Source organism: Gymnogyps californianus, chromosome 6 (assembly GCF_018139145.2).
Source record: "Gymnogyps californianus isolate 813 chromosome 6, ASM1813914v2, whole genome shotgun sequence".
Lineage (NCBI taxonomy): Eukaryota > Metazoa > Chordata > Aves > Accipitriformes > Cathartidae > Gymnogyps > Gymnogyps californianus.
Genome location: NC_059476.1, coordinates 24938143 through 24965123, shown reverse-complemented (window position 1 = coordinate 24965123; position 26981 = coordinate 24938143). Strand labels below are relative to the sequence as shown.

General features: G+C 37.8%; 1 protein-coding gene across 4 annotated transcripts in view; it reads right to left on the bottom strand.

Moving 5' to 3' along the window:
- The window catches only part of KAT6B (lysine acetyltransferase 6B), a 117653-nt gene that overhangs the window by 82178 nt on the left and 8494 nt on the right, over window positions 1-26981 (bottom strand). The window lies entirely within an intron of this gene.

Sequence of the window (26981 nt, the reverse complement as noted above, 5' to 3'; positions counted from 1 at the left end):
GATCATCTTACTAAATAAAATTAAGCAATTCCTAGCTTTGTTGCATCTTCCATTAAGGTACACAAATGGAAAAATGTGTTTCTTGAAACCAATTTTGTGTAATGGGAACAGCATGGGAGAGAAGAGGACAGAAAGGCCAGAGACATCACACCAAAGAAAAGGAAGCATTTTTCCTTACTGTGTCTGCCTATCCTAGCAGGCTAATTCCACAGCCTATGCTAAGGGACAGAATATGCAGATCCTTTGTTTAAACAAGATGATGAAACCTGCATCTGCTGCTCTAAAAGAAGAAAAACACCACTCACAGATTTCCTGTTTTATTTTAGGCTATGAAATATCCCTTAAACCCATGAGATTTTGAAAGTATTTAGTTTCATAATAACAAAGTTAGCTTAACCTAGAGTCTTGGACCTTTATGAACAGTTCATTTCCCAGAACACCGCATCTAGTGAAATCTGGCTTCTGACTGGATTACCTATCTTGTTTTTCCTTCACTATGTCCTTATCTCCAAATTCTCAAACCATATCCCTCATGCTCACACTGATATCCCCAATATTCCTCCTCCTGCTCTCTATTTACCCTAGGTCTCCAGCTTACCAAGAAGGAACATATGCCACATCTAATTCAGTATCATGTATTAATTGTTTAGCTGACTACCACCTCTACCATTATCTGAAATACCACCAACAAAGATACAGATAGAGCTGTCTCTCCTTTTCCTTCAGCAATAATGCTTCCAAAGGCATCTCCTCGCCACTCTCAATTTCCATAAAACCTATTTGTCATTTTTGGTTGAGTACAAGCTAACTGATTGAAACTGGCCATTAAGTTAAACTTTGCTGAGGGAAGATGGGCAAAGTACATCTGACTGACATTGACTGCAGTTGCAAAGTAACTGCAACATTTCTTTTTTTTTAAATGAAGGAAAAGCAGAAACTACACCAGCAAGCAGGTAACCTTGCCAAATGTACCATTTTTGCCCTCATGGAAATTTTAGCTCCAATACTTTTTCTTGTCCTGTATATTGGGACAGCCTCACCTTAAGCATCTCTACTGATTCCAGCAGTATATATCCAACACAGATATATTTCAGAAGAAACTAGCACTGTTGAGATGCATAGAAACTAGAGACTTCCCATCCAAACAAAACCTGTCAATCTGCTACAACACTGGAATTGCCTTTTTTTTTTTCCCCTGCCTAGTTTTACCAGGCTGCATTTTAAAACAACCTTATACAAGTCAAAACTTGGGACACCTTCTCCTCAGGCCCAGCTACATCCAGAATTAGCAAGTCCGTCAATTTTTAAATGTAGTTAATCTAGCTTTTAATAACCACAGGATAAAGGAAGCACATAGCGAACATTCTTGCTAATAGCAGCATTCATATACTACAAAGGGACATAAAGATGTGACCTGGAAGCTTCTTGAGTTTCATAGGAACCCAATCTGCCCACACACTTAACTTCCAAGGAAACATTTAATACCTTAAACAGTGTTGTATCTTCATGAACTATGAGCCTGTTTTGAGAGAATGAAGCCTGTGTTCCCCCTTTTTTCAATATTCAAAAAAAATCACTAGTAACAAGTAGTCTGAAAACTCATAGGAATTCATTTAAAGATAAATTAGATCTTCAGACTAGTCTGTTCTGTTGGTTTGGGATTGTGCAAAGCAGGGTAGTGATTCAATCACATCCAAATCAAGTAAGCCTAAGTTCAAGCCTCTCTCCTTCTATTAGCAAAATGAATTGCTACAGTATACATCTGCTAAAAGCACATCCTACCTGTACATCTTGGGTCTAAAAAGCAGCCACACCCATCCCCATGAGTCTAGCAGCAATTAACAGGCAGCCACCTTGCAGGTGGCCCCAGGTCCTACCAAGGAAGTGAGACACAGAAGAAACCTGCCAGCTTGCTAGTGTATAGTCCTGGGAAAAGGACTATATATTTTCAGGATGTAAAACAAGCATAGCACATGAAGTTTCCTCAAATGTGTTTATCGGATGGCTTCAGACACATTCTAAGAAATCAAAACAGAGATGCCTGCGTTAAAGGGCAATATCTTCACATATTTCCTATGCTACAGGAAATCAATAGCCCAGACTCTCTGTTGAAACTTGCAAGACCATGACATTACCCTGATTAAGACTAAAATGGACATCTGTTCATGAAGAACTGGACTAAGACTCCCTGTCATTTACATAAGCCTCCAAGTTGCCAAGATAACCTCCCATAGTAAAGGGCCTGAATCATATTTCAAATAGTCACCTAGAGGTGAAAAGCATCACGTCATCAGCCTTCTAGGGTAAAACCAAACAACAATAAACTGCCAAAATGCTGTCAGCTAACATTTCAACAGCCAAAGAAGAATCCAAAGATGATCCACAAAACACAGACTGAAACTGAAGCTGAAGTCTTGCCAGAGGTTTCCAATACTAACGCAGTGAACAGCCGCTTCCTATCACTGGTGTCCTTATACTCATGCTAGAGTTTTAGTAGAAACGCAAGCTTTAGAAGAAGCAGGCTACTGCACAAAACAACAGCGATGACAGATCAGAGAAGCAAATGCAAGACTGACAAATCATTATCAAGCTCTCAAACCACAGAAGCACTTAAAATCCCTAAACACAAGGTGTCAATAAAGTAAGTAACTATTAGATGAAAGAACACTTATTTTAGAACTTGTTTTCCTTTCTTCACCCACATAAGTCAAAGACCACCCACAACTAGCTATGCTTCACTGAGGTTTAGCAGAACTCTGAACAGCTATTTCCTTTTAATGCCTTTGAAAAAACTGATGATTGAAGAATATCACAATGTGCTGGATCCACTCTGAGGCATCAGTCAGTATCTGCATAACTCTTTACAATGCATGGTCAAGCTTACCCTGATCCATTGCTCGATTCTAGAACAGAAGTGTTGAATGCATGCATCCATACGTATTATGTTTATCAACTGCATCCTAGGAATACGAAGAAAGCTGTAATGTTATGTCCTACATCAATGTAAATTCCATTACATTAAAACTGGAATTATCTTACTGAACTTAAGAATAAAAGTCACGTTTTGCTAGAGTGAGAAAAAGGGGTTTTAATGAATGATTATTTTGTTTGGTATTGTGAGGCACATTTGTTACAACATGCGGTAGCTTTCTGAGAGTATATGCAGACCTCACCAGTATGTACTTTCAAACTATATTAATACTCTTTAGCAACAACCATATGAAGTTTTGTAATAACACTGTAGCATAATTAAGTGTTGCTATATTTCAGAATGAAAATTATTTCAAATTAATTCTGTTTTACTATTGTTATTTAAACTATGTAGTCTCTAGAATTACTAAAACACATGCTTAACCTAGGGAAGCAAGACAGTCAAACTGTCAAATAGCAGATCTGATGGCAAATTTTAACAGCAGCACAGTTCTGCCCAGTCATTCTTTAATAAGTCTGACAATTTTATTAAACCTTTGAATATACACATAGAATTAGATAGAGATGGATCCTGATGATGTAACCATCCACATTTCTGTACTTCAACTTCTTCCATTTTTCTTGTTAACTGGCACTTCCTTGTCATTTGTCTCCTTTCTTGCTCTATCCAAACCTTAAGTCTTCTCTAGGTAATGCTCAACCTATACCTATAATCTATCTCCAGTTTTACTCAGACTGGCCATAGACAGATTTTTTTTTTCTTTTTTTGAAGTAATTTGAGAACATTATTAGGTGTATCTTAAAAATAAACAAGCAAAACTCTGTGGAAGTGCAAGCAAAGCACAAAACATGGGCGGGGGAAAACCCACATACGTGCACATTAGAGTATTTCTCCATGTTTGACCTAAATGTTGCTGTAGAATTGGCACTGACATATAGGTCCAATTCCTTTGGAAAATGAGATCAGAAAAAACGACGAAGTTTTTAGTATATGCAAATCACATTAGCAGAACAAGATGGACAATTTTGTGTTTCTCATTTCATTCCTAGCTTGGTGATTAAATTTAATGAGTGAGAAAAACTCCTCTGTCTCAGGACCTCTCTCAATATTGCACAGTCTGCTTCATTTAGACCCCAGATACCATGCTGAAACCTACTTTGATGCTCACTGGTTATCTTTCTTCTACTCCGTTGCCACCTCTTTTCACAAAAGCTTAGCTATTACAGTGACACTTGTTCACAAACATTCAAGCACTTGTTTCCTGAGTCCCATTGTTTTGAGAAACATGCCAAAGTTTAGAAACATTTTTGCAGGCACGAGCAAGAGAAGAATAAAGCATTTCATTTGCCTTAAATTGATGCAAGCTCTACCAACTTTACTGAGGCCAAACCAACGTATATCATTTGAGAAACAGCTTCCTAACCCTAAGGAAAGTTCTGGCAAGAGATAAGCTACACTATGGTGATTGGCAGGGACCTGTCATGAGAGAATACTGCAAGACATTTGAAGAAAGTATGTATCTTCTGGAATCCCTTCTTTAACTATAATCTAGGACTAGCAACTATCACACAAAACTTCTTTTGCTATTTATTTCATCTTTATTACTTCATCTGATTAAAATCTTTTTAAGAGCAGATAGGAAGTTTTTCCACTGCAATAAAAAGCAATCCTAGCCAAGAAAGGATTTGCCCATTAGCCGCACTATCTCCACAAAGACAGCAGCCTTATTAAATTACAACTGTTTGAACAAGGTCAAGCACTCAGGGTTTAATCCAAAGTGTTTCCAGGTATAATGCTGTCAGGTCAACTTAAACAAGCCAACAGAGGCTTTGAGCTTGATTAAATATTAAAAGGGAATCTTTCACATCTGTTTTTACCCAAGGATGAAATTACTGTACATCACTTCAACCAGCTCATTAATACACTAAACACATATCTTGCCTCAAAAGGTTACAGGAATATCAATGTTTTCAGAGTGCCTGCAGTGAAACCTACACAACTCAGCTAGAAGTGAGGTCATTGCATACTTTAGCAGGATGTCAATATTTCTTTATAAATGTGAGAGGTAATCAGTTAGACATAGATACATTTTAAATTAAAAGATGGGAGCCTCCAGTGAAGCTAAATCAGTTGCCTTTGATCTGAACCTTTTAATCACTCATCTCATTTTCTTTGATAGATAACTTGATAACAGACATGGAACAGAAAGTTTGATCCAACAGTAATTATTTTTCAAACTGGAGGACTGTCATGTCCAACTAGAAATCTGCTTTTTAAAAAAAAAAATTGCACAGCACAATTTTTAATTGAAACAAAAACGTCTATCAGGATCATCTATTTCAACACCTATCTTTTCTAGTGATACTTCGATGCCATGTTAGGGTAGGGGAGGAGAGAATGCATTTGAGGATATAATTTCTTTGACAATGATAAATAAACTGTATTAACTACTCCACATGGCATCTGCTGCCCTTTAAAACACAACCAAAAAAACAGAAACTCCTCTAGCATTATCTTTGCATGAGACGGGAGACATTAGTCAAATCATGTTTCCTGACTGCAATCCATAAAATGCACAGAGACAAATGAAAGTCATCTATTTAGAGCAACAGATGTACAAGACGGGACTTGGAAGGGAAGCAATGGGAAGTGTTTTGCGTCTGAACTATGCTTATCTAAGATGAGAAAATGGTCTGTAAATTTGTATACATTGAAATTGAACCTAAACAACTTATCACTTGTAAAATAAAATAAATAAATAAAAAAACTAGTGAATTTGCCACAAAACATTCAAACTTACTATGCAGTTTTAACAGCACTCTCTTAGGGCAGGGGAGGGGGAAAACACTGCTTGAATACAGATGTTCTTACATAATGAAAAGGAGAAACCCACTAAAAACAGTTCTGAATGCCCTAGCATCTATTCCAAGAGTCAGAACTATACATTTTAAGCACTGGTAGTTAATAAGGCATGAGACAATTTGCTTAAGACAAAATAAAATTCCAATACAATACAGTCTTCTACCACCCACTAATTCACACTTGAACAATATAATCAACTAGACCAAACTATGCTTAATGTAAAGTCAATAGATTCCTTTTTGGCTGTTGACACAAAAACCTACTGGGAATTAAACACTCAAGGAAATTAATCATTATAACACTCTGGCTCAATGCACATCTATATTGAAATAATTTGGTCTTTAATTCACTTTATTTGTAGTTGGGTTTAAAGCAGTAAATTTGATAGAAGCGGGCCTCATTAAACCGATCCACTTCAAACTGCCTTTCATTAAGCTTGGTGTATTTGAACAAAGTCAAAAAAGATTCATTTCCTTTAAAACAATTGCGCATTATAAAGTAACCCAAACAAACCAAGACCATTAATACATAATACAACAAAGGCATTTACATTTGATCTGAGCAAAAGCCAACATCAATGATCTATTTGCTTTCAATACATTTTCTTGAGGCACAGAGATACAAGATCTTTTCTTACTGACCACAGAAACTCACATTGACAAATAGCAGGAAGACCACCAAAATAAAGTGTCTGGAAGCCCGGGCCATTATGACAACCTCCCAGCTTCCTGTTTTAAGAGTTGTGTTTAATTCTTCTAACACAGATGTGGTTTAGCATTGTGGCTCCCAGACTTAGTTGGCTTTGAAATCAACAGCAGCAACAGGTGGCTTGCGCAAAGCCAGTTTGGGAGACATCACATCCATGGGCTGGGGAAACTTGTGCAGAGTCACTTGACTGCACAGAAGTGACAGATCCAGCTAAGAGAACTATACCAACACTCCTCTCTACATGAATTCAAAAGCAGCAGCAACTCTGCAAAAGGTGGCAGCAATCACAGCTCCACATGTAGCTGCCAGGACACATTGAACAGTTCAGCAGTCTGGGCATGTCTCCAGCTTGAAGTTTTTACCCCAATCTCTTCCAGGACAGGGCACGATGGCCACTGTATATTACCACATGAGCCCTGATGCCTGCATAATGCGGTATGAAAATCTCTGGCAAAACAGAGATAGTTACACTAAAAATGTGCTTAAAGACGTGTGCAGTAACTCAAGAGCATCATGTTAATCACTTCCACACACATTTACCTTTCTACTCTGTTCTAGTTTAAGAGACAAGACAGGCAGTACACTTTATGCAAAGGGACTGCTTGCTCTCAGGTAGGCACTCAAGCAAAATCCTAGATGAGAGTCAACTGACATATGCAGTGAAGATTTATATTTTCTCAAAGTGCACACACATCATCTACTTTAGATAGAATAAATCTTTGGTGTGATTTCAAGAGGTAGAGTTCACAAGTTAAGTTTTTATCTTCCCAAGACAATGCTGTGACCTGTCCTACCCCCCCTGCTTTCACTACACATAGCTTATGCCTCAACGTCCTCTCTTTTGGAAACAGAAACATGCACCTATGTAATTTCAGGCCTTACTATGAGATACAGTACAATACCTAGGCCACAACTGAGTTATAAATAGCAGTCACATGTTAGACTGGGGTGGGAAGGAAGAGGGGGATAACCTAGCATGAAATACAACAGTATTCTTACCAATTAAAAAAAGCAAAAATCCCCACTCACCCTGAGCCCTTATGAAAAGGTATTCCCATTCTTCAAAACAACTACTACCATCCAAAGCTATTTAGTCATGCTACTTTCAAACCAATCCCAGTTACTACTACATGCAGGCAATGAAACTACTCTGCATGAGAAAATACAGGACAAGATTCAAGACACCACAAGTAACAGAGAGAGGTGCTAGAAAACATGCCAGTGGGCAGAACTACCTCAAAAGTAAAACCTAATCCTTGCAGCTTTATAGCACGGGTTTCATCAGGAATAGTCTGAAAAGCAGTCTACACAACAGCAAACTGCTTCTTTACAGCCTGAAGGCAGAGATACCACCTTCCAGCTTTATTCCCCTCCTCTTGCAGTAGAGACTAGAACAGAAAGGTCATTGGTTCCTCCATGCTATTTGCATGTCAGCAGCAACAGCCTACCTATGGGGAATGTAGAGTTCTGATTTTTATGAACATGGCACACAGAAGACACGTGACGAAGGCTGGCTATCAACAAGCCAGGATGGCAGGAGAAAGTCTTCTGGCAGCAGATTAAGTTTGGAATTTAAGGTCCTTAAGATGGACCAGAGAACCAGGGACCAGCTCTGCAAGGAATATAAAAATCTCCCAAGGCTCCATTTTTCAATAGGGAAAATTCAGTAAATGCAAAGCTTTATTGCAAAAATAAATTTGAAGGTGAAGGAAAAGCAGCAGTTGGTAAACTGATAATCAGAGCTGGTTACTTATGATCTTTACATGTTATCTAAAGATTTCAGTGAAGTATCACAGGTAGGCACTGAGACAATGACAACCCTGACAGTTCTCAGAGGGCGTGCACAGAGCATCAGCTAATCCTCTATCACTTTAACCAGCAGAATACTTCAGGTGTTCCAGGTAAACATGTAACTTCACAAATTATGAATGCTAGACCAAAAGAAATAGGGAAGGACATAACTAGTTTGTCTTCCTCATAACCTTTAACACTTCATAAGGCTTAGTCTGGTATCGTGGCTCCGAGTTCTGAATTGGGATTCAAGTACCTAGAAATCCTTGCCCACATCCAAAACCAGACATCATAACAGTTATTTAAGTGATGTTCAGGTGACTACCACTTGTTCCATAAATGAGCACTAAGGAAGTGTGACAGTGCAAAGACCATTCCTTAAGTTCTTATGGCAAAAAGAAGAATCCATAATCACCTGAATGGCTGTCCTACTGAGTTTCTCCCACCCCTCACATGGCTTTCTTATAAAATTATCTCACAGGTGAGGAACACACTGACACTACAGGTTCCAGGACAATTTTGCTAGTGATTTCAGAAGGCCATCAAACAACATGTCAGTAATAAAAGCCTGGTTTATTGTACTGGGACACGGTGTCATGCCATTTGTTAAAGCAACCCTGCATCTTCTGGCCCAAGCATCTGCAGCTGGCTGCAGGTATCACCAAGTTACTCGCCTAACTTGAAAAGACAAGTGAAAAACATCAACACTGCTGAATGGCTGCCAGTACCTGCAGAAAGGAAGCCACTCTCAACCATAAACGTCACCATTACAAAGTTAACAGTACAGAGTATTTTCTTCTTTCACCTTTCATTCCCTGTAGTCTTCTGTTTTTCCCTTCCATCCTCACTGAATCTTGCACCTTATTTTTCTGTTTTTAAAAATCAAAATCTGTCAGTCTTCACAAGACAACAAGGTTGGTAAATCACTGTATAAATGAGAGCAATGCAAATAAAACATTTATATATATACATATACATTTGTGTATGAATATAAGATATGTGTAAAAATAGAGTACCCCAAGGCACACAGTAATCACTTCTCAGAAGAAAAAAAAATTCTCTTCCCTGAAAGCTGTTTAAAACAGTTATTTGCATCAATTCCTGAATCACTACTGCTAAGCAGTATTAGAATGTAAAAATCACACTCCTACAGTTTTTTCCTCTTGAGATTTACAGTTAAATTATAAGAAAAATACTTCCTGGTTAAATTGGACAGATAATACAATACAGCTTTTATCAAACCAATAAATATGTTATAATACACAAGCCTCTGGCCCTAGGAGACTTCCTTCTTCAGGTGCTGGCAGTTTATAAATTAGCTCATTTGTAGCATAGAAAAAGCTTCATAATTAGTACCTAGTTTATCACTAAAACCTTGCATTCACTATATGATGTCACAGACTAATGAGTCTGGCTCTCATTTACACACTCAATTATTTTCTGGCATCTCAGTACAGTTGATCCCATTATTTCCTATATAATTGACCAACTTCAACAGCTGCAATTCTTTTCTTGCAAATATAGAACATATTGCACAAGACAGGATCATAGTTATCACTGTTAAAATAATTCCACATAACATACAGTTTAAGTTTGACAAGGCTTAAGATGCTTTGCCCTGCAGCCAGCAAAAGTTTGATTTAAAAAGCACTGTACAGTAATTAGATTTAAACCACAGAATTACTTAAAGTACCACACTCATTGACTGGTAGAGCTTTTACTGCAATAGATTAGACTCATTACTTAGAGACTGAAAAGCAGCTCAAGATTCATTTACCTCCGGTACTAGAAATTAATACATTTACTTCTGATTACAGCAGTGAAGGAGACATGCAGATAGAAGTTCTGCAGGTCCAGCCATGCCAGATATTGTCCTGGACTAAGAGGGAGCAGGAAGTGTCCTAGCTGACTCAAATCTCAATTAGTGACCAATGTGCTAAATCCTCCTAAATCCTTCTGGGAAAACCTGGAGTGCATGTTCTTAGAATTTCTTCTACCCGAACAGCTTGAAATGGCAACCCCCCGTAGCATAGACATGGAAGACAATGGATGATTCAGTAAGTACTTCACTTCAAATAGCCATGAGAAATCCTAAGATGTTTTCATTTACTTCTGCAAAATCTTTATCTCCGAGAACAAGATCTGAGAAAATACCTGTATCTTGTTTAGCATAGAAGGTCTGAAAGTCTGAAAGCCAAGAAGCCCTTTCTTATTGGCCCTCAACAGATGTCATGAATAGTCTTCAATGAATCAAAGGAGAAAGCAGCAGTAGAAAAGAAAGACAGGATTCAACAGTCTGCAACTGCACTGTACAGTACCCTTTATCCCTACAAAGCAAAGAGCAATGAGGAAAGCATCCTTTTCAAAATCTAACAGTTTGTATACTGTCGTGCATATGCACAGAAGATACCTTTCATGGGAAGGTAGTATTTTTTCCCCCCTCACTTCTACTCTTTATTTTATAGCATGAAAGTAAATAACACTCCTTTTATGGTTTCTTTGCATCTTGCTTGGAATTTAAAGGACAACACCTGTTAACTGCATAGTACAGCTTTTTGTTATGGACTTTTAGGATTTTGTTATTACTGTTTTCACATCAGCTGTATTCGTGATGGCTTGGAATTTCAGATAAAGTATTTTATTTTGTATTACTAGGAACAACAACAAAAAAGAAAAAAACCAAAGAGCAACAAAGCTGCTTCCTGTTAGGAGGCAAAAGACTCTGCCTTTTAGTTTTTGCACTTTTAACACGTGTCACTTGTCAACCCTGACAGCCAGCACAGAAAAACCTGGTAGCACTCACAACATCCTCCTCCAGAGAGAACGTATTTTATCAAGGATAACATGCTAGCCAAATGTCTCCAGAAGTTTCACAGGTAGGTGCCCATCAGTACTGATGACAGTTGAAAAGGTGTCTCAAGCATCTGCTGGTATGGTTGCATTGTCTGAAGCATCATTCAAACGAAGCTATATAACCCATGGGGAAAGGGAAAAGAGAGAAGGAGGGAAGATTCCGCCTCAAAACCTGTACACTGCACTTAAGTTTTGATTTGGCATTCCTGTTTTACACCATTAAAGATGCTTCAGGTTTTCACCCCCATAAAAGAATGGCGATACTTAAGGTCATTATGGATCTTGCACATAAAAATCTGTACTGACCAAATTCAGGAAGTCTTCAAAATCAAGGTAAACACCTTACCCAATTCTACAGGATGGTCACATGATGTAACGGCACAGCAGTATAACTGAGCTCTGTAGTACAGCATCCTTTTCTGCCAGCCCAATGTTTTATCATTTATCAATGTATCAATTATGACACATATTTGTGTTAGTCTGCTACAAATACAAAAGCAAACCTGCAGCAAAGCCTTACAGCAAAAAAATAGTATTTTAATTACATGACATTACAATTTCAGTATGCTCTAGCTTTTGAGGAAGAAACTGACCTTTGTGGTAGAATGTTAGGTACAAAACAGGACATTTTTAGCACTCCATTAAAGAGATTTGAATATTTGTGTTCAAGACACAAATTCAAACAAGACAACCTTAAGAGAAAAGTATTCTTTAGACATGGATAAGGCAGAAAGTGGGGCTAGTCTTCAGATTCCTGTAATCAGTGACCACAAAACAAATTCCAAGTTAGTTACCAGCATGCATTACTTAAGATCACATACAGATGAAGTTGAGGATAACAGCTTGGTTCTCTATAAGGATACATTACTTTATAACTTGTTATACCCTAGAGAAGAGTTAGGATCTTCTTAAATCAGTTAAATTATTTCAGACGTTAAACAGAAAAAACTACAGTACTACAGAAGTGGTTCTGCAAGATAAATCAGGCTACTCAATTCTGAGTAATGTTCTATTAAAAAAATTCCATCTTTTTTTATGTTTGCAGAACAGCTCTCTCCTATAATCTAGGTAAAAGCCTTTCCATCCTCAAATAAAACATCTGCATGACACCTCTCAAGACAGAATCTTCTCCTGAGTCAGAACAATTAAGCATTAGGCTCTTAAAAAAAAAAACAAAACCACCACACCACTATCTTCACTGCATTCATTTGGTCTTTTGATTCTACTCTAACAGATTATCTATTTAATGTAGTCACAATTTAATCCAGTGTTATACCCATGATCAAAGAAAGATTATTTTTATCCAGCTATAAAAGCTTGAGCTCTTGAGCTAACACACAAGATAGCCCTATTCTAAAGCTTCACCTGTGCTACTACCACTGCAGACCCTGTAGCACAACATACCACAGATAGGACTCGTCAGTCCCTTCCGAAGCAAGGCTTTGGAAACTTAAGCACTGCCTTAAGCCTGCATTTTCTAGTCAATTCTACTCTAGTCAAGAAATACATACATTGTAGTCAGGGCCTCAAGCCAGCTATTTTTTAAGCTGTGTGAACTGATGGTGGAAGACAGGTACGTGGGTGGGAGAACCTAGTGCCAGAGAAATAGAAAGGTGAGAAAGATATCTCCCCCCCCCCCCCCCGCTTCAGCAGATGAACAGTCCAACACTTACCGTGTATAGTCCCCATTTCCCCAAATTATTTTAAACTAAATATTAAAATATTTAACTCTGCAAAAGAACCTAATAAAGATTATGACATGACAGGAAACAGCATGAACTATACCTGTGGTGTGTCCTACACCACAATGATAAACTCACATCATAGTTGGCTTTTTCCTTCCCCTAATTATGAGCAGTGAAACCACAAAACCCATGTTAAGATCTTATCAGTTAAGGTCCCCTCATGGGAAAAGTTCAGGAACGGATGTATAAAGAAATGAACATTGCTCAGCTTGAAGTTTCTGAAGTAGACACAAATTTAGAAGAGAAAGAATGAAATCTGTCCATCTTGAAACAGTATTTGGGCCTTGTCTATCACTTATGCTATTTGTATTAGTGACTTCCTAATGGGCACTGTGAAGAAGCATTCAAAGTGACTACAAAAGTAACAAAAAACCACAGCATACTATTTTCACTGATGCTGATAGCACCTCAGAAGTATAGAGTCTGAATACAAACTGGTAATTTGGCAAAAGAACCCTGAGAATTTAGCTACATTGTACATAGTGTGAACAGGTTTTATATAGATTATACGTTACTGCCTCCCACTTTCATAACAGGACACTTCTTAGTACCTCCATGGAAGCTGCTAATCAAGTATTTACTATAGCTTTTCCCTCAAGCTTTACAGTGATGAGGCTAAACAACAAACACCAATCTCAAAAAATGTCTTCAATGCACTTCTACTAAGTCAGCATAAAAAGCATTTTTTAAAAACAAAACCAAACCCCTATGTTTTGCTATTGTTTTCACTGTGTTATCTGTTCTAGATTATGCTGCTTTTAGAAAAGCCTGAAAAGTACTTGGAACCCCACACCTAGGCAACAGAAAGCCAGGCATACAGCATAAAAACCAAACCTGTCTTCTGTGGTAATAACCATGGAGGGAATAGGTGCTGACAGCAAGTATAAGCTGTATCAAATAGAATTGTGATGGAATTTAATAGATCTACTAAGAAAAATATTTTTGTAGACTAAGTATTTACTGTTTTGTGAACACAAATGAGTTAAAACTGCAAATAAGATAAAAGCATTACTTTTTTGTAGTACTACTTTAAAAACTCTTAGCCAAACTGGTATTTTTACTTCTATATAAAAGTCAACATGTCAACAGACTACAGGAGAAGAAACGCACATTCATATAGCTCTTTACAAGCAATAGCTGCCGTCTTAGTTTGAAATGCAGTTCTAAGTCATGCTTCCCTGTTGCTGTTTTGCTTGTATCAAAATATTTGTCATTGCACCTCTGCTAACATCAGCTCCAATTAAGAATTTAATTACCCTCTCTTAGTGGCTTTATAGTCTAACAGCCTGTTTTCAATAAAGAGTAATATAATAAGGTAATATACAATATTCCCTGTAGTACCTCCTCCTGGTGAAACTCCTTCCAAGAAAACTGTTTAAATTTAATATTAAGAAGTCAGGGTTTTTTTCCTCCAACTGTAGCATTTTGCAATATTTTATTAAAAAGCTACCCAAAAGCAAGTACCCTTTACTACACAACTTACAAAGACCTGAGGTGAATGGGACTGCTAGATCATACAACCAAGTAAAACTTCCCAAGTTGTAATAAGTATGCGCAATGCTTATCTGTACTATTTTTCGCCACGTTGTAGCACCACCAAGAAACAACAGTGGTGTGACCAAGCCTGTGCCATAAGCTGTCATTTTGAACTCTGATACTAGAAGCTGGTACTTTTGGAGTTATCATGTAGCCTGTGTATCTTCATCCTTGTCTCCAGTGAGGCCACAGTCCCTCACAACTGAAAGATATCACTGCATGGGCTATGATTATATTTTGGTCTGGTTTGCCTGAAGAAAGCATTAATAATCAGTTTACCTTAGTCACCCAGTGTATTCTAGGAAAGGCTGCTAAGAGATAGAAGACTGGATTTTCATACATACTATTATGCAAGTTAGTTTTAACATTGGGGCAATCACACAGATGCTAAGCACACCATTTTTTAAAGCTATTTCTCTATGACTGTATCTCAGATTTTTATACCCTATGAACATGATTAACTTTCAAAACATGAACAAGGTCACAAAAGAAACCTGTTAGATACTTAACAGAAGTGGAGAGGAATTCTTGGAAATGTACTGGAGTTAGATGTCAGCATCTCAGTAAACTAGAGGGGGAGAAAAAAAAAATCTATAAAAAATTCCACTAGGTACAAAGAGAAGAGCGATATCTTCAGTCTGAGAAGCTATTTCAAACATTTATGATGGAACATATTCCACCTAAGTGTTAACACTGTATTCAGAAATGGAAACCAGTTTGATTATTAGGGCAAAAATATATTGGGGGTAATCAAACAAATATGAAGCCACTTCCCTTTTTCCATAATTTAAAAGACGGATCATTTGACTGTGGTATTTTTTACAGCAGGGAAAACATTTCAGCTCCCAGGCTTCCTGCAAAGATTTTTTCAGAATATCATATGCCCATTTTACTATAGTTTTATGTAACAAATAAAATTCATTCAACTTAAAAATAGATTAATTTCTAAATTCTGATTTTTAATCAGCTTTTTCATTATAATCCTGACATCAAAATAGACTTTCTAGTTTTTAAACAACGTAGTTTCAACAGAAACAGCCCAACAATACTTCTTGAAACTGCATGGAAGATGGGCAACTATTTACTGGCAGAAGTCTAACCAGTACATATGATTTGGGTTGAGGGTTGGGAGGAAACATAAGAACCCATTAAAACATTATATACTTGATAAAAAAATAAAAATAAACCCCACGCACTTTCAAGAATGAATTCAAAGTTACACTTCAGCAGGGCAGGGAAGATGAACCTAAACTGCATCTCAGAAACACCTTCTCCTATAAGGTGCATTAGACAGTAACCCTTAAATATAGACCCTTAAAACTCTTAGCCCTCTTCTCTTTACCTCTTACGCTGGAAAAGACGTACTGTAATACCAAACACAGTTACTTCTAATCTATTTCTAAATCTCCCTGAGGGGACCATAATGCCTTGAGAAAGTGGCTCTCTAGAAGATCCCTTAAGTCCTCAATCCATTAGTATGTTACAGAAGACAGTATATTACCCCCTTCTATACAGCACAGTGTACAAGTATACCACCTTAAATATAGTTGCTATAACAATACCTTATTCTAGTTACATTTTATCCATTGTATTTCCAAAGCAATAGAATTATTCTCAAAGAAACCACCTTTCAGATCTTTACAAAATATAACTTTCTTGGACAAAACTATACCAATCTGAAGACCTTAACTGTTTTAAGTCTGCAAGCGCTGTCTAACAATCCAGAAGTGTTTTTGCTTTCTGCAATCCAAATAATTTAAGCTTTACCTGGGGAATGCTCCAATTCCTTCCCCAAACCCTTTCCAAAATCGTTCTAGAAACTAAATATTTTATTTAAATCTTGAAAACAGTCTTTAATAAAAGCAACCTAATTGAAAACCTAATTCTGCCTACTCATTTGTTTTCAAAAGGGTGGGGAAACAAGTTCACAAGCAAGTTTTAACATGACAGCGAACGATCACCTTTAAATATACCCCCCAATAGATGAGGTACACACAAGTGTAACCCAAAATAGATAAACAGATATATTTATGAACTTTATAATCCTCAGATTGCTTAAACTGTTTCTGAGGCAAGTCTCATCAATAAACTATGAACTAGTTTTAAGTGGTATTTGCCAGATGAGCTAGCATCAAATCAGACTTCCTAGGGAAAAAGAAAAACAACACAAAACCAAACCACGCCAAAACAAAACAGAACCCAAAACCAATAATACAAAAAGCAGGCAGAAACAAGTGTTACTTCCCTCTGCACCACTTTAAGAAAGTCAGAGGGAGAGAAGTAGGAGGGAGGAAAAACAACGGCTCTTTGCAATCTCTCATTCTGACCTACTTCCAAAGTTTCAAAATATCAATGAGCATGTGGCAACAATAAAGCTGGAAAATACACTTTAGTCAAAATGTGGAAGATACTGTCTTATTGGGTTGTCCTGATTACTAACACACTGAAGGTAGTATTAAATAAAAAAATTCTTACAGTGGTCCAATGCCCAGTACCTGGAACAGGACTAAATACCTTTTAGCATAATCTTTGTATTCACTAAATCCAGAATTCAACAGTAGAGCAGCTGCTCAGTGCCTGGTCTGCAGAATTCAATGAACGACAAAAGGTTACCTTAATTCAATGAGATAATCAGCACACATTTACCCACTACCAAGAGTTTTCTAACCATCTGCAAGGCGGCAGAGCTAACTGCCTATAAAACAACTGGTAGCATGCTGACATGTCCTCACATCCCTCATGTCAATGAAAATTTATCTCTTAGCAACAGCTAAAAAGAAGCTGAACTTCCAGAAATATTTTAGATGCATCATGAGCCAACAATTTCTTCGTAAGTGATTTTGATTGCTACTGATCTCCCAACAGATGTCTACTCTAATTGGTAAAATCTATTAAATACATACTTTAAAAAAAAAAAAAGTCAAGTTGTCATGGCTTAAGAAAGCAATAACAATGGGAGTCATTATAGCTGTGCACATAAAAGACAAAACCTAACCTTATTTAAAGCTGCTGGCCTCGCAATGATATCATTAACAGTGAAGTACACAAAATGCATGTGTTGTGGGGAGAGGAAAACATTTGCTATTAAGGCTGTTGTCAGAAATTGAAAGGTAAGACACAAGTCTGCTAAAAACTAAGATAAATATTTTTAAGAGGAAAAGTAAAAGAGATTTAAGGTTAAAACCACTTTAGCTACTAAAACTATTTTCGGATTCCCTCCCCTGCTACACAGGGGTGAGAAAGTTACTTTTGTTCCTTCTCCAATTAAAAACACTAAGATATTTACATCTTAACTAACTGTAAGTTAAAACCACAAAATTTTAAGGCATCAAGCTTTAAAAGCAAATTCCATACAAAACTTCTACAAAAATTAGAAAGTCACTTGTCTTAGCGAAACTCACTGCTAATAGCAAAATATCAAGCAAATTAGAATTTTACCACCAGACAGAGATCAGGAAAGGGACAAAGCTTGTCCTCAGCTATATTAGTAGCTCTTCTCTAGAAATCAAATCTTTCAGAGTGTCTTCAAAATACATCCAAACACAATGTTGAGAAAGAAACAATATAAATCATTGAGATTCAGTTTTGTGTTAGCAGATTATGGGCAGTTCTGTTTAGAACTACATACAGAAAATTAAATATGGCATGTTCAAGCAATGAAGCCTGAACATCCAGCTTTTTTCTGTTTTCTTAGGCAGAATAGAGCTGCCAGCTGTCAAAGTCATTTTCTCAAATAAAGTCAAGTCCAGCAGGTTTATTAACATGAAAATAGATAAATCAGTTTTATTTCTAGTCTAACTCTGAAAATTATCAATACCTTTTCCATAACAGGCTGAAGGTGCCTAATAAACATGTTGAAAATGTTACTTAAGAAGGCAGAGATATCAATTAGAAAAAGTACCACCAAACAAAATTCCAGTATATCCCTCTCCCACCACTAGTACCTTCCAGGAGACATAAAACAAAATCTGTCAATCCTAGGCTGAATAGCAGCCACAATTATTTCCTTAAACTCACAGGCAGAATTGAGGTATCATCTTGAATTCAGAGTGGTATAGGAAGTTGGAAACAGCGGTAGATTCCTCCAGTGGTTTATTATTCCAAATAAAAGACTCCTACGATCCATCTCACGTTCAGATCTGAAAAGACTTCGGAAACTCTCTACTGAAAAGCTGAAAACATGCCTGCAAGATGAGCAGTTACTCACTGGTTTTTAAACACAGTGCACAAATGCATAAAGTGAAAACAACTGCCCATCACCACATAAAATTCCAGGTGGCAAAACCCAGAACAGAACTCATGTTTTCAGATTCCTAGTTCTTAAGTAGTTTTCAATGAATGTAAAGCAGAAGGACTAGCTAAAGCCAGGATTTTTTTCATTTTTTTTTTTTTTTAAACAGCTACTGCATTCCATGTTTTATCCAGGGTAAAGTATCTTTGACTTCTAAACACAAGAGAGTAATGTTAAATGCACAGATGTAAAGAGGAGGAACTGCTTGACTACAATGGAAGCTGTCACCTTTACAAATGTAGTAGTTTAAAATTTGTTTTAAGAACATTTAGAACCATTAAAAGACATAAGTACCAATAATTTCCTTCCTCAGGAGTATGGCAGACAAGCATGTCAAGTGACTCAACAAGAGGAATTCTTTAAAATGGCCACAGAAGAACAAGTCACTGGTTTCCAAGACAGTTGTGAGCTCCAATACTTTTTCATGTAGTTAAACATATGCATATACAAGCACAGTAACAGACCATTCTGTAGGCACACATCACGTGCTGCTATCTAACTTGAGCATCCACCCTATGAGTGGTTTTCTCTAGTCATTTCTTGACTGATTTATCTATAGTTTTTAGGCCTTCAGAAAACATCTGTAACAAACATCTGAATGAAAGCTTGCTTTGCTAAAACAGCAGAATGTGTGCCAAATGTCAAAATAAATAGAAATTGGTTTTACTATACAATTTTCCAATATTAAAGCACCATTAATATTTGTAAAACAGCATTAACAGGTTTTCAGTGACATTCAGTTTTCACAACTGGATAAAGAGGGAAGGGAAGAGAGCTGGACAGTTCAAGGCAGAGCAAGAATATTCAGATCAGAAAATATCATGTTTATGTATAACCCCACTGTTTATTACATAAACCTCCATGTGTGTATTTATAAACTGACTGATAACCAAATACTTACTTGCAGGAGTTAATACACTGTCCTCTTCCTCTACCGCTAACATATTCTTGTTAACCTGACTCCTACAGCAAGTATAGTAGTGTTCAGAGGACAAAAGAGAAAAAACAAAGTAGGAAATGAAAGATGAGTATCTTTTAAATTTGGAACAGAAGGGAGGGATACAGCAGCCTTTATAAGTATAGAACTTGTTAACCAACTGCTATTAAGTTCAGTGATTATAATCGAGATTACTTTGGTCTTGAGAATTTTTTTAGGCTCAAACACTGCCTTTTGCCATCACCCTTTAACTGTATTTTTGTGTAACCTCTTTGCTAACTACTGCTCATTATCCACTAATCCTAAGCACTTTAGAGAATTCCACTGTACTTGCAAGTTAGGCATTACTCACTTCTTTACCGATCAATATAAAGGACAACAGTTCTCCAAGCAGCACCAGATAAGGTATCCACACAACATAATGGTGAAACTTAAATGAAGCCTAGCAGGCTTCAGACCCAGCCTCCTGGGTCTAGTATATAAAGCTAAAAGTTCAGCGACTTCAGAGTTCTTATTTTTCCAGATTTCAGGGACTCCCAAGAAAGCAGAAATCAGGATGTTCACTATTCTTAAAGCAACACACACAAAATGCACTTATGAAAGAAACTTCAACAACAAAAACCAAAAATAAACACACTGTGAATTCTCCATCAATGGTTTTCCCAGGTGAAGCTTCCATCCCTCTTAAAACTTCTTTAGCTTACACTTTGGCTATTTGATGCAGCTGTCTGCAAATCTTCATCATCATAGTCTTGCATAAAGAAACTATACGTTCTGTTTTGTTAGCCAACAGAAGAAGCAGACAAACTTTCACTTCAAGTCGAAATAGAATACTCCAGGCTGGGAGAAACTTCTGGAGCATGTACCCCAACCTACCACTCAAAACAAGACCAGACTCAAAAGTTCCCTCAAGTTGCTCAGGAGCTTGCCTAGTCAAGCTCTGACCACCTCTTAGGATGGAGATTCCACAGCCACTCCGACCCCCTGTTCCATGTCTCTCCATCCTCACTATAAAGGACTTTCTCCTTTATCTACCTGGAATTTCCCTTCCTGCAACTTGTGTCAGTTACCTCTCAACCTTTTGCCATCTGAGAAATAGCAGTCTCCATCTTCACTATAATCACCCAATAGATAGTGGTGAAAGAGGTGCTTTAACACAACAGTCCCACACAAAGACAAAAAAATTCTATGATAATTTTATCTTGACTATACTCCTTTCAACTGTTACTTGTAACTACTTATTCGTTAGTTAAGAACTATGTGTACTCAATGTCTGAAACACAGGTGCCACTGACACTTGTCTCTTATTGAGCCAAATGCAAACACTGCTACTTAATGTTGCCACTGATACACGGACATTACATAAAAATTAATTCCTAAAACTACAGTCAGTCATTTTCACCATTTTGAAAAAAACAAGAGCTGTGAAATCGAAGCCAACTTCAAAACACCACAGGTGATGAAATCAAATGCTGGAAAGCATGTGGAAAATGTGTGGCAAACTTATCACAGCTTATGCTAGCCCCCACTTCTATTAAGGATTGTTCCTAGATGAGGAAACATCAGCCATGCCTCCCAGACAACTTTGCTGAGATCATACACAGCTTTTCTCCTGTGCCAGAGTCCTGCTTGTAATTAAAAACAAAAGTCTCAAGCCTACACCACCTAGTACTGCATTAGTTGGTAACTGATAGGCTGTACCACCACAACTACAAGGGGAGATAAATGGGACTCTCTGCCCCTCTGGAGCCAAAACACTTGAGAAAGCAGGAATTCCTGCACATGCGTATCTATTACTGCAGAGACCAGACATAAGAGTTGACAATTTACAAGTCTGCAGTTTTGCTCCCCCCAAGGACTTTTTCCTTATGTAACGTCTTCTCTACAGCGCAACCTGAAGTCACAATAATCCGCACAAACCTAGAACTAGATGTGGCAGCCCTGGAGTTGCCTACACTGACATCCCTTTAACAGTTCACACTATTCATATTCTAAGAAGGCTGCCTGTGCCTGCAAATTCAGAACTTTAAGCTCTTCTGCAAGAACCTGGGGGGGGGGGGGGAGGGAAACCACGGAAAAATCTAAGTGACACCAGTTATAATTTCCCTCAATGAGGAGAGATATAAGCAGACAGGGAAAAAACAACAACAACCACCACCACACACAAGTGATTTTGCAACCAAAGGAAATCATACTAGTTTAAAAGTTGGTTTGTCTCTTATCAGGTAACCACAAAGGACAGCAGTGGATCTGTCAACTAAGTGGTGCCTGATTTGATGTGCACCATCCTCAAAAAATCTACAGCCACAATCTGAGCCCTAATAGCGTTGTTCCAGTACACAACAGCAACTCCCTCCTTTTGGTTCCAGAAAGTCCTAGTGTCAAACAGGCCCTCACAATCATAGGAACTATGGGTCTGTCCTTATACCCAAATAGTCCTGAATACAGAGAAGAGAGTTGTCCTTTGAAAGAAGATGTTAATAGGACCATAAATGGATCCAAAGTTGTAAAGAAGACTTTTACAGCAATTGAGTAACTCTTTTCTCAATGCTAGCTTGAAATTCTTTCAAAAGAGACAGTCTTTTGCCATTTCCAACCACCAAACTGGAAAACTGCAGTTGAGTAGCGTTCGATCTACACCTGGGGATCTTTCTTGAGAAAAAAATCATCTGTCAAAAAATAGCAGACAACCTCAACTGCAAGTTATCAAGGTTCTTCATCACCTGTTTTATAACAAAGTTCCTGCAACAACAAGAAACAACATGGAATTGTTATCACATTTCAACTGCCACAGAAAAAACAACCAAGAGTCAAGACTATCACTATTATTGAACATAGAAGAGGAAAGACACTTAAGATAGGTTAAGGACACAGAACTGAGAAAATATGCAAGGTAGTTCTCCTTATATCTAAGACAGACTTCTGGTATTTCTGTATTCTAGAAGGAATCTTGACAAAGGAGATATCCAGGTACTGAGTAGTTAAAGAAAAATAAATCTTGAAGGAAAAATGCAAAGAGTAAAACCTCTAACTATAGTTTAGGAATCAAATATCACGCCCAGTTAACACAGAAGAGTTCACAGAAAATAGCATAGATGAACAAACACGAACAGAACTGCTGGAACTACACAGGATTTCTTTAACTCATTGCTGTCAGTTTCAATACAAGACTCACCACAGTACATCACACCAATTAATTTTGAAGAGAAACTACCAAGTGAACCAAATTTTAGCAAGCCTTAGGATTAAACAGCTTGCAGTATAAGGTTTGGAATCACCCCTTGCAGTAAACAAGAATCATGAGCACATCATGCAGAACTATGTTCCAAAATACCCAGCTTGGGGAAAAAAGGACATGTAGGGTCTTCCCTGACAGTTCTATAGGAAACTGACGACCTGTTTGCAGGAACTAAGTCACTGACACAAGAAATTGCAACCCAACCTCCCCCCTGCCCTGCCTTATGAAGGAGCAGACCAATCTAACTTAGGAAATAGCAGTTTTTAATTTCCCTCCCACCATACAATTCAAGAAAACTTTTACAAGCATGCTTCTTGGTTTGATCCAGATGTGGTGAATCTTAAAATACAAAAAAGCCTCAAAAGTCCGATGTATCCATCTGCAGTGGTATGAGCTGCTTCTCCACGTTATGGGATGACAAGACTTTTCCACTTCAGTTTTAAATGCTCAAAGATGGGGCAAGTCATTCTTCAATTTCTGGTAAGCTCCAGTATCTCAAGTGTGAATAGGATCCATTTGTCAGTGTTCACTGGACTTATGCATGGAGTTGGTACTTCTAGCATTTCAAAAGCTACAGGGACAGCAGAGAAATGAGAGTGAGCAGCAGCACCTAGCAATCACCCCAGAACTTCAAGGACAAGAGCTACATGCACTGAGGTGCAGGCCACCCTCCCAAGAAATGAAGGTATCTTGTGAATTGGGATAATGAGAAGCACAAACACGAGCACTAGTGTTTGTCAAGTAATGCTAACATTCCTCAGTGTTTTGTCACCATGAAGATGTTACAAGGGGACAAACACAGGTTGTCTCTAAAGACAATAGTATTTTATGGATTGACAAAGTTCAAGCCTAGATTTCATTTTTCTTTCTTCATACCACTGTCTACAGTCTCTTCAACCATTGCACTGCAGACACTCTCTTACAGAAACTTACCTATCACTGCGTTTTGGTGCTCAGACTCACCCTCAGGAGCACAGACTCCACATAAAGCCAGCTCCAAAGTTAGGCATTATGAATATTCCCTTCTGTGTAAATCGGTAAGATACATCGTGTAGCACTTCCTTTCTGCCTAACTTTTCTGGTTCTGCTGAGTGGAAAGTCTAGAGGCCAGAGGTAACAAGGTAGAGCAAGCAAAGAAATCTCAGCCAACAGTCTCTTGTTGCCTACCCATAGGAAAGCAGGAAACTGAAAAACTGAGTAGGGAGGAGCCTGGATGCCAAAAAAGCAATTCTCTATAGATTGGCCCTTTGCCTGAAAGACAGAAGGAGGAACACCCAGTGTCTGCACTGGCACAAGCTACATATCAGAAAACTGAAATTCAACCCATGCCAAGTTACACTTTGAAAAGCTAAATGTATGTAGGCCAGTGAAAACAATATTAGATAGGAGTTCAGAGCATGAAAAATTAATAAAACAAGTTTGGTTTTGCATGAAAGTCAGCTTAGAAACACAAACTGAAAGTGAAAGGTGGATTAATAAAAATTTTCATGCCAAGAATCAGATGGAAACAACTATTAATACAGTTGCTGAGCTGTTCAAGAGAGTGTTCAGGAGGACCAAGAAAACGCAGTATGCATAAAGTCATCTCCATTTGCCCTGCATCTTTAAGTCGAGGATGGAGAAGGAAAAAACAAGAAAACCCACACCAAAGCACAAACCACCCCCACCTCCCACTCCCCTGGCAGTATTATATCTCTTCTGATCACCTTCTACTCACTCAGGAAGAAAGGTTCAGAGTCTGCATTTGGTACTCTAAGTGTGAAAGTTCAGATTGCCGAAAGAGAGAGCTCTAATGCACTTCTAATGCATTAAATCTTTAACTGTCTCATCCTGATGAGATGTTAATTATGCATTAAAAAAGTCAAAATTACTCAAACTTCTGTAGTCTTCTAAACAGATTTCTGCACATCCTCCTGTTCCTTCTTCTCCTCAAGGAAAGTCAACAGAAGAGATACTTGAACTTCACCTCTAGCATTTAAAAACAAAAAAACCCAAACAAACAAAAAGAGCCACCCAAACGAAAAAGCAGCTCTTACTTGCGCTAGCTATATGAACAGCCAAAGAAATTTTAAAATACACCAATCTCTTCAAAGACCAGCCATTCCTGAGAGATGCCAGTTGGCTACATTTTATTGTATAAAATTCAATAAATAATCTTGACACGCCCCATACTGCCACTTAAATACTTCCAATAAAAATAGGCTAACAGTTTTCCTGCAGTGTCATTCTGCTTATTCATGAATTACCATCAATTTCAAATGAACATGCAGTCACATCTCAATAATAGACACCTACGTACAGTTACTTTCAGAACCGTTAAGTGTATTTAAAGCCATACAGCTTGAAGACCAGCAAAAATCCCGTATTTAAACCAAGCCTATATATATTTGCCCAGTAACCTGTGCCACAACTAGTACAACTAAGCAGCGCACTACACTAATACACAACTACTGATCTGCCAACCTCACATCAAAACTATTTTTGTCAGGAAAAAGTGTATGCCGAACAGTTTTTAAACACGCGAGTCACACTGCTAATTTTGAGGCACCCAAATGAAAGCTTATTTCTTGCCAAAGCACTTGCTAGAGAACAGATTTGTTTGGCTAACTTCTAAAAGACAGATTTATCCTTATACCAGTATTTTAGTATGGCAGTAACGGCTTTTTCAGCACCGTGACCCAACCAACATTTCTTGCAATGGATGCCAGTCCCCGTAGGTAGCCTAACAAGGGAGATTTTTGTTTCCACAGAATTCACGTGAAGCATCATAGTATTAAACTATTTTGGTTGCTCAGTACTCCAGCCTTCAAATTTTTCATGCCACTAGAGTATCAGAATTAAAGAAGAATCTCTGAAAGCACTTAGCTTTATCACTACAAGTAATTAAATCTTTATAGTGTATGGCTACAGCAGTAATTGCACAGTAAGCAACACTTCTGAATTTCCATTCTGATTATTGAGCGTGAAGCTCCATGCATCCTTCAAATACCCGCGAAGTCCAACTTGACAGAAATAGATAGATATCCACATATAAAAGCAATCATATTTAACACATATTTAGAGAAGCTCACAAAAATCAACCTACAGCTACCACCATTTGTAGTGTCACCTCTGACAGCTCCACAAACAACTGTTCTTGTAGACTTCACTAAATATTTCTAACACAAGCACTTTCTACTCTGCACCCCCCAGCACCTTACAATCAGCTGAAGGAAAAAGGTGAGTGAAAACCATCATGCAGTGTCTAGAAGGAGATACTAATGGCACCTCTACAATGGCAAAGTTGTCTGGGTTATTCCACGCCAAAAAGAACTGCCACCAAACTTTACCACTGAGAAGTGAAAAAAACAGAAAACCAAACCACCCATTTACAAATATTCTAAATAATCCAATTAAAGTAGAACAGGTAGCTTTTTTTCCCAATTACACTGAAAATTCAAAACACACTTCACCATACTAAATGGGGAATGATCAAAGAATGCCTACAGACATGTCTTTGACACTATCCTTTCATAAGCAAAACACCAATTGACATCCCCTTCTCCCTCAAGGCTTAAACCCTGTGAATAATTAATCTGAAAACAAGGCCCAGGTAACAGCAAAAATAAACCCATGTAGGAAGTCCAACAAAACTGAAATAGGAGGAGGATTCTGCAGTTTAGCTCAATTTGTCACTCTGACACCTTCACTTATATTCCTAGAATATTTATGTTAACCCCAGTTCCTATTAACTGTAGTTTTAAAGCTAAGTATCTACATACAAGTATCTTTAAAAATAATAATTCTAACAGTCTTAAATATCAAGAGTTCTACTGGTAGTATTTCAGGTGGTGTTCAAGCCACAAAAAGATCAGTACATCTAGGTGTAAAGTGAAGGTAAAAGGCCACAATCAAAACACATTGCAGATTTCAGCAACACCAGTCTGCCAGGCAAGACAGAACAATCTCATACCTCGAAGAGAGCATACAGCTGTACTCTTCCCTGCTGCTCTGTTTATCTACTGAAAATCCAAAGAGCAAACTATCCAACACAGAATGGCAGGAGATGGGGAGCTAAGTAAACTTCCTTTACCAGAACTGATTCTGCA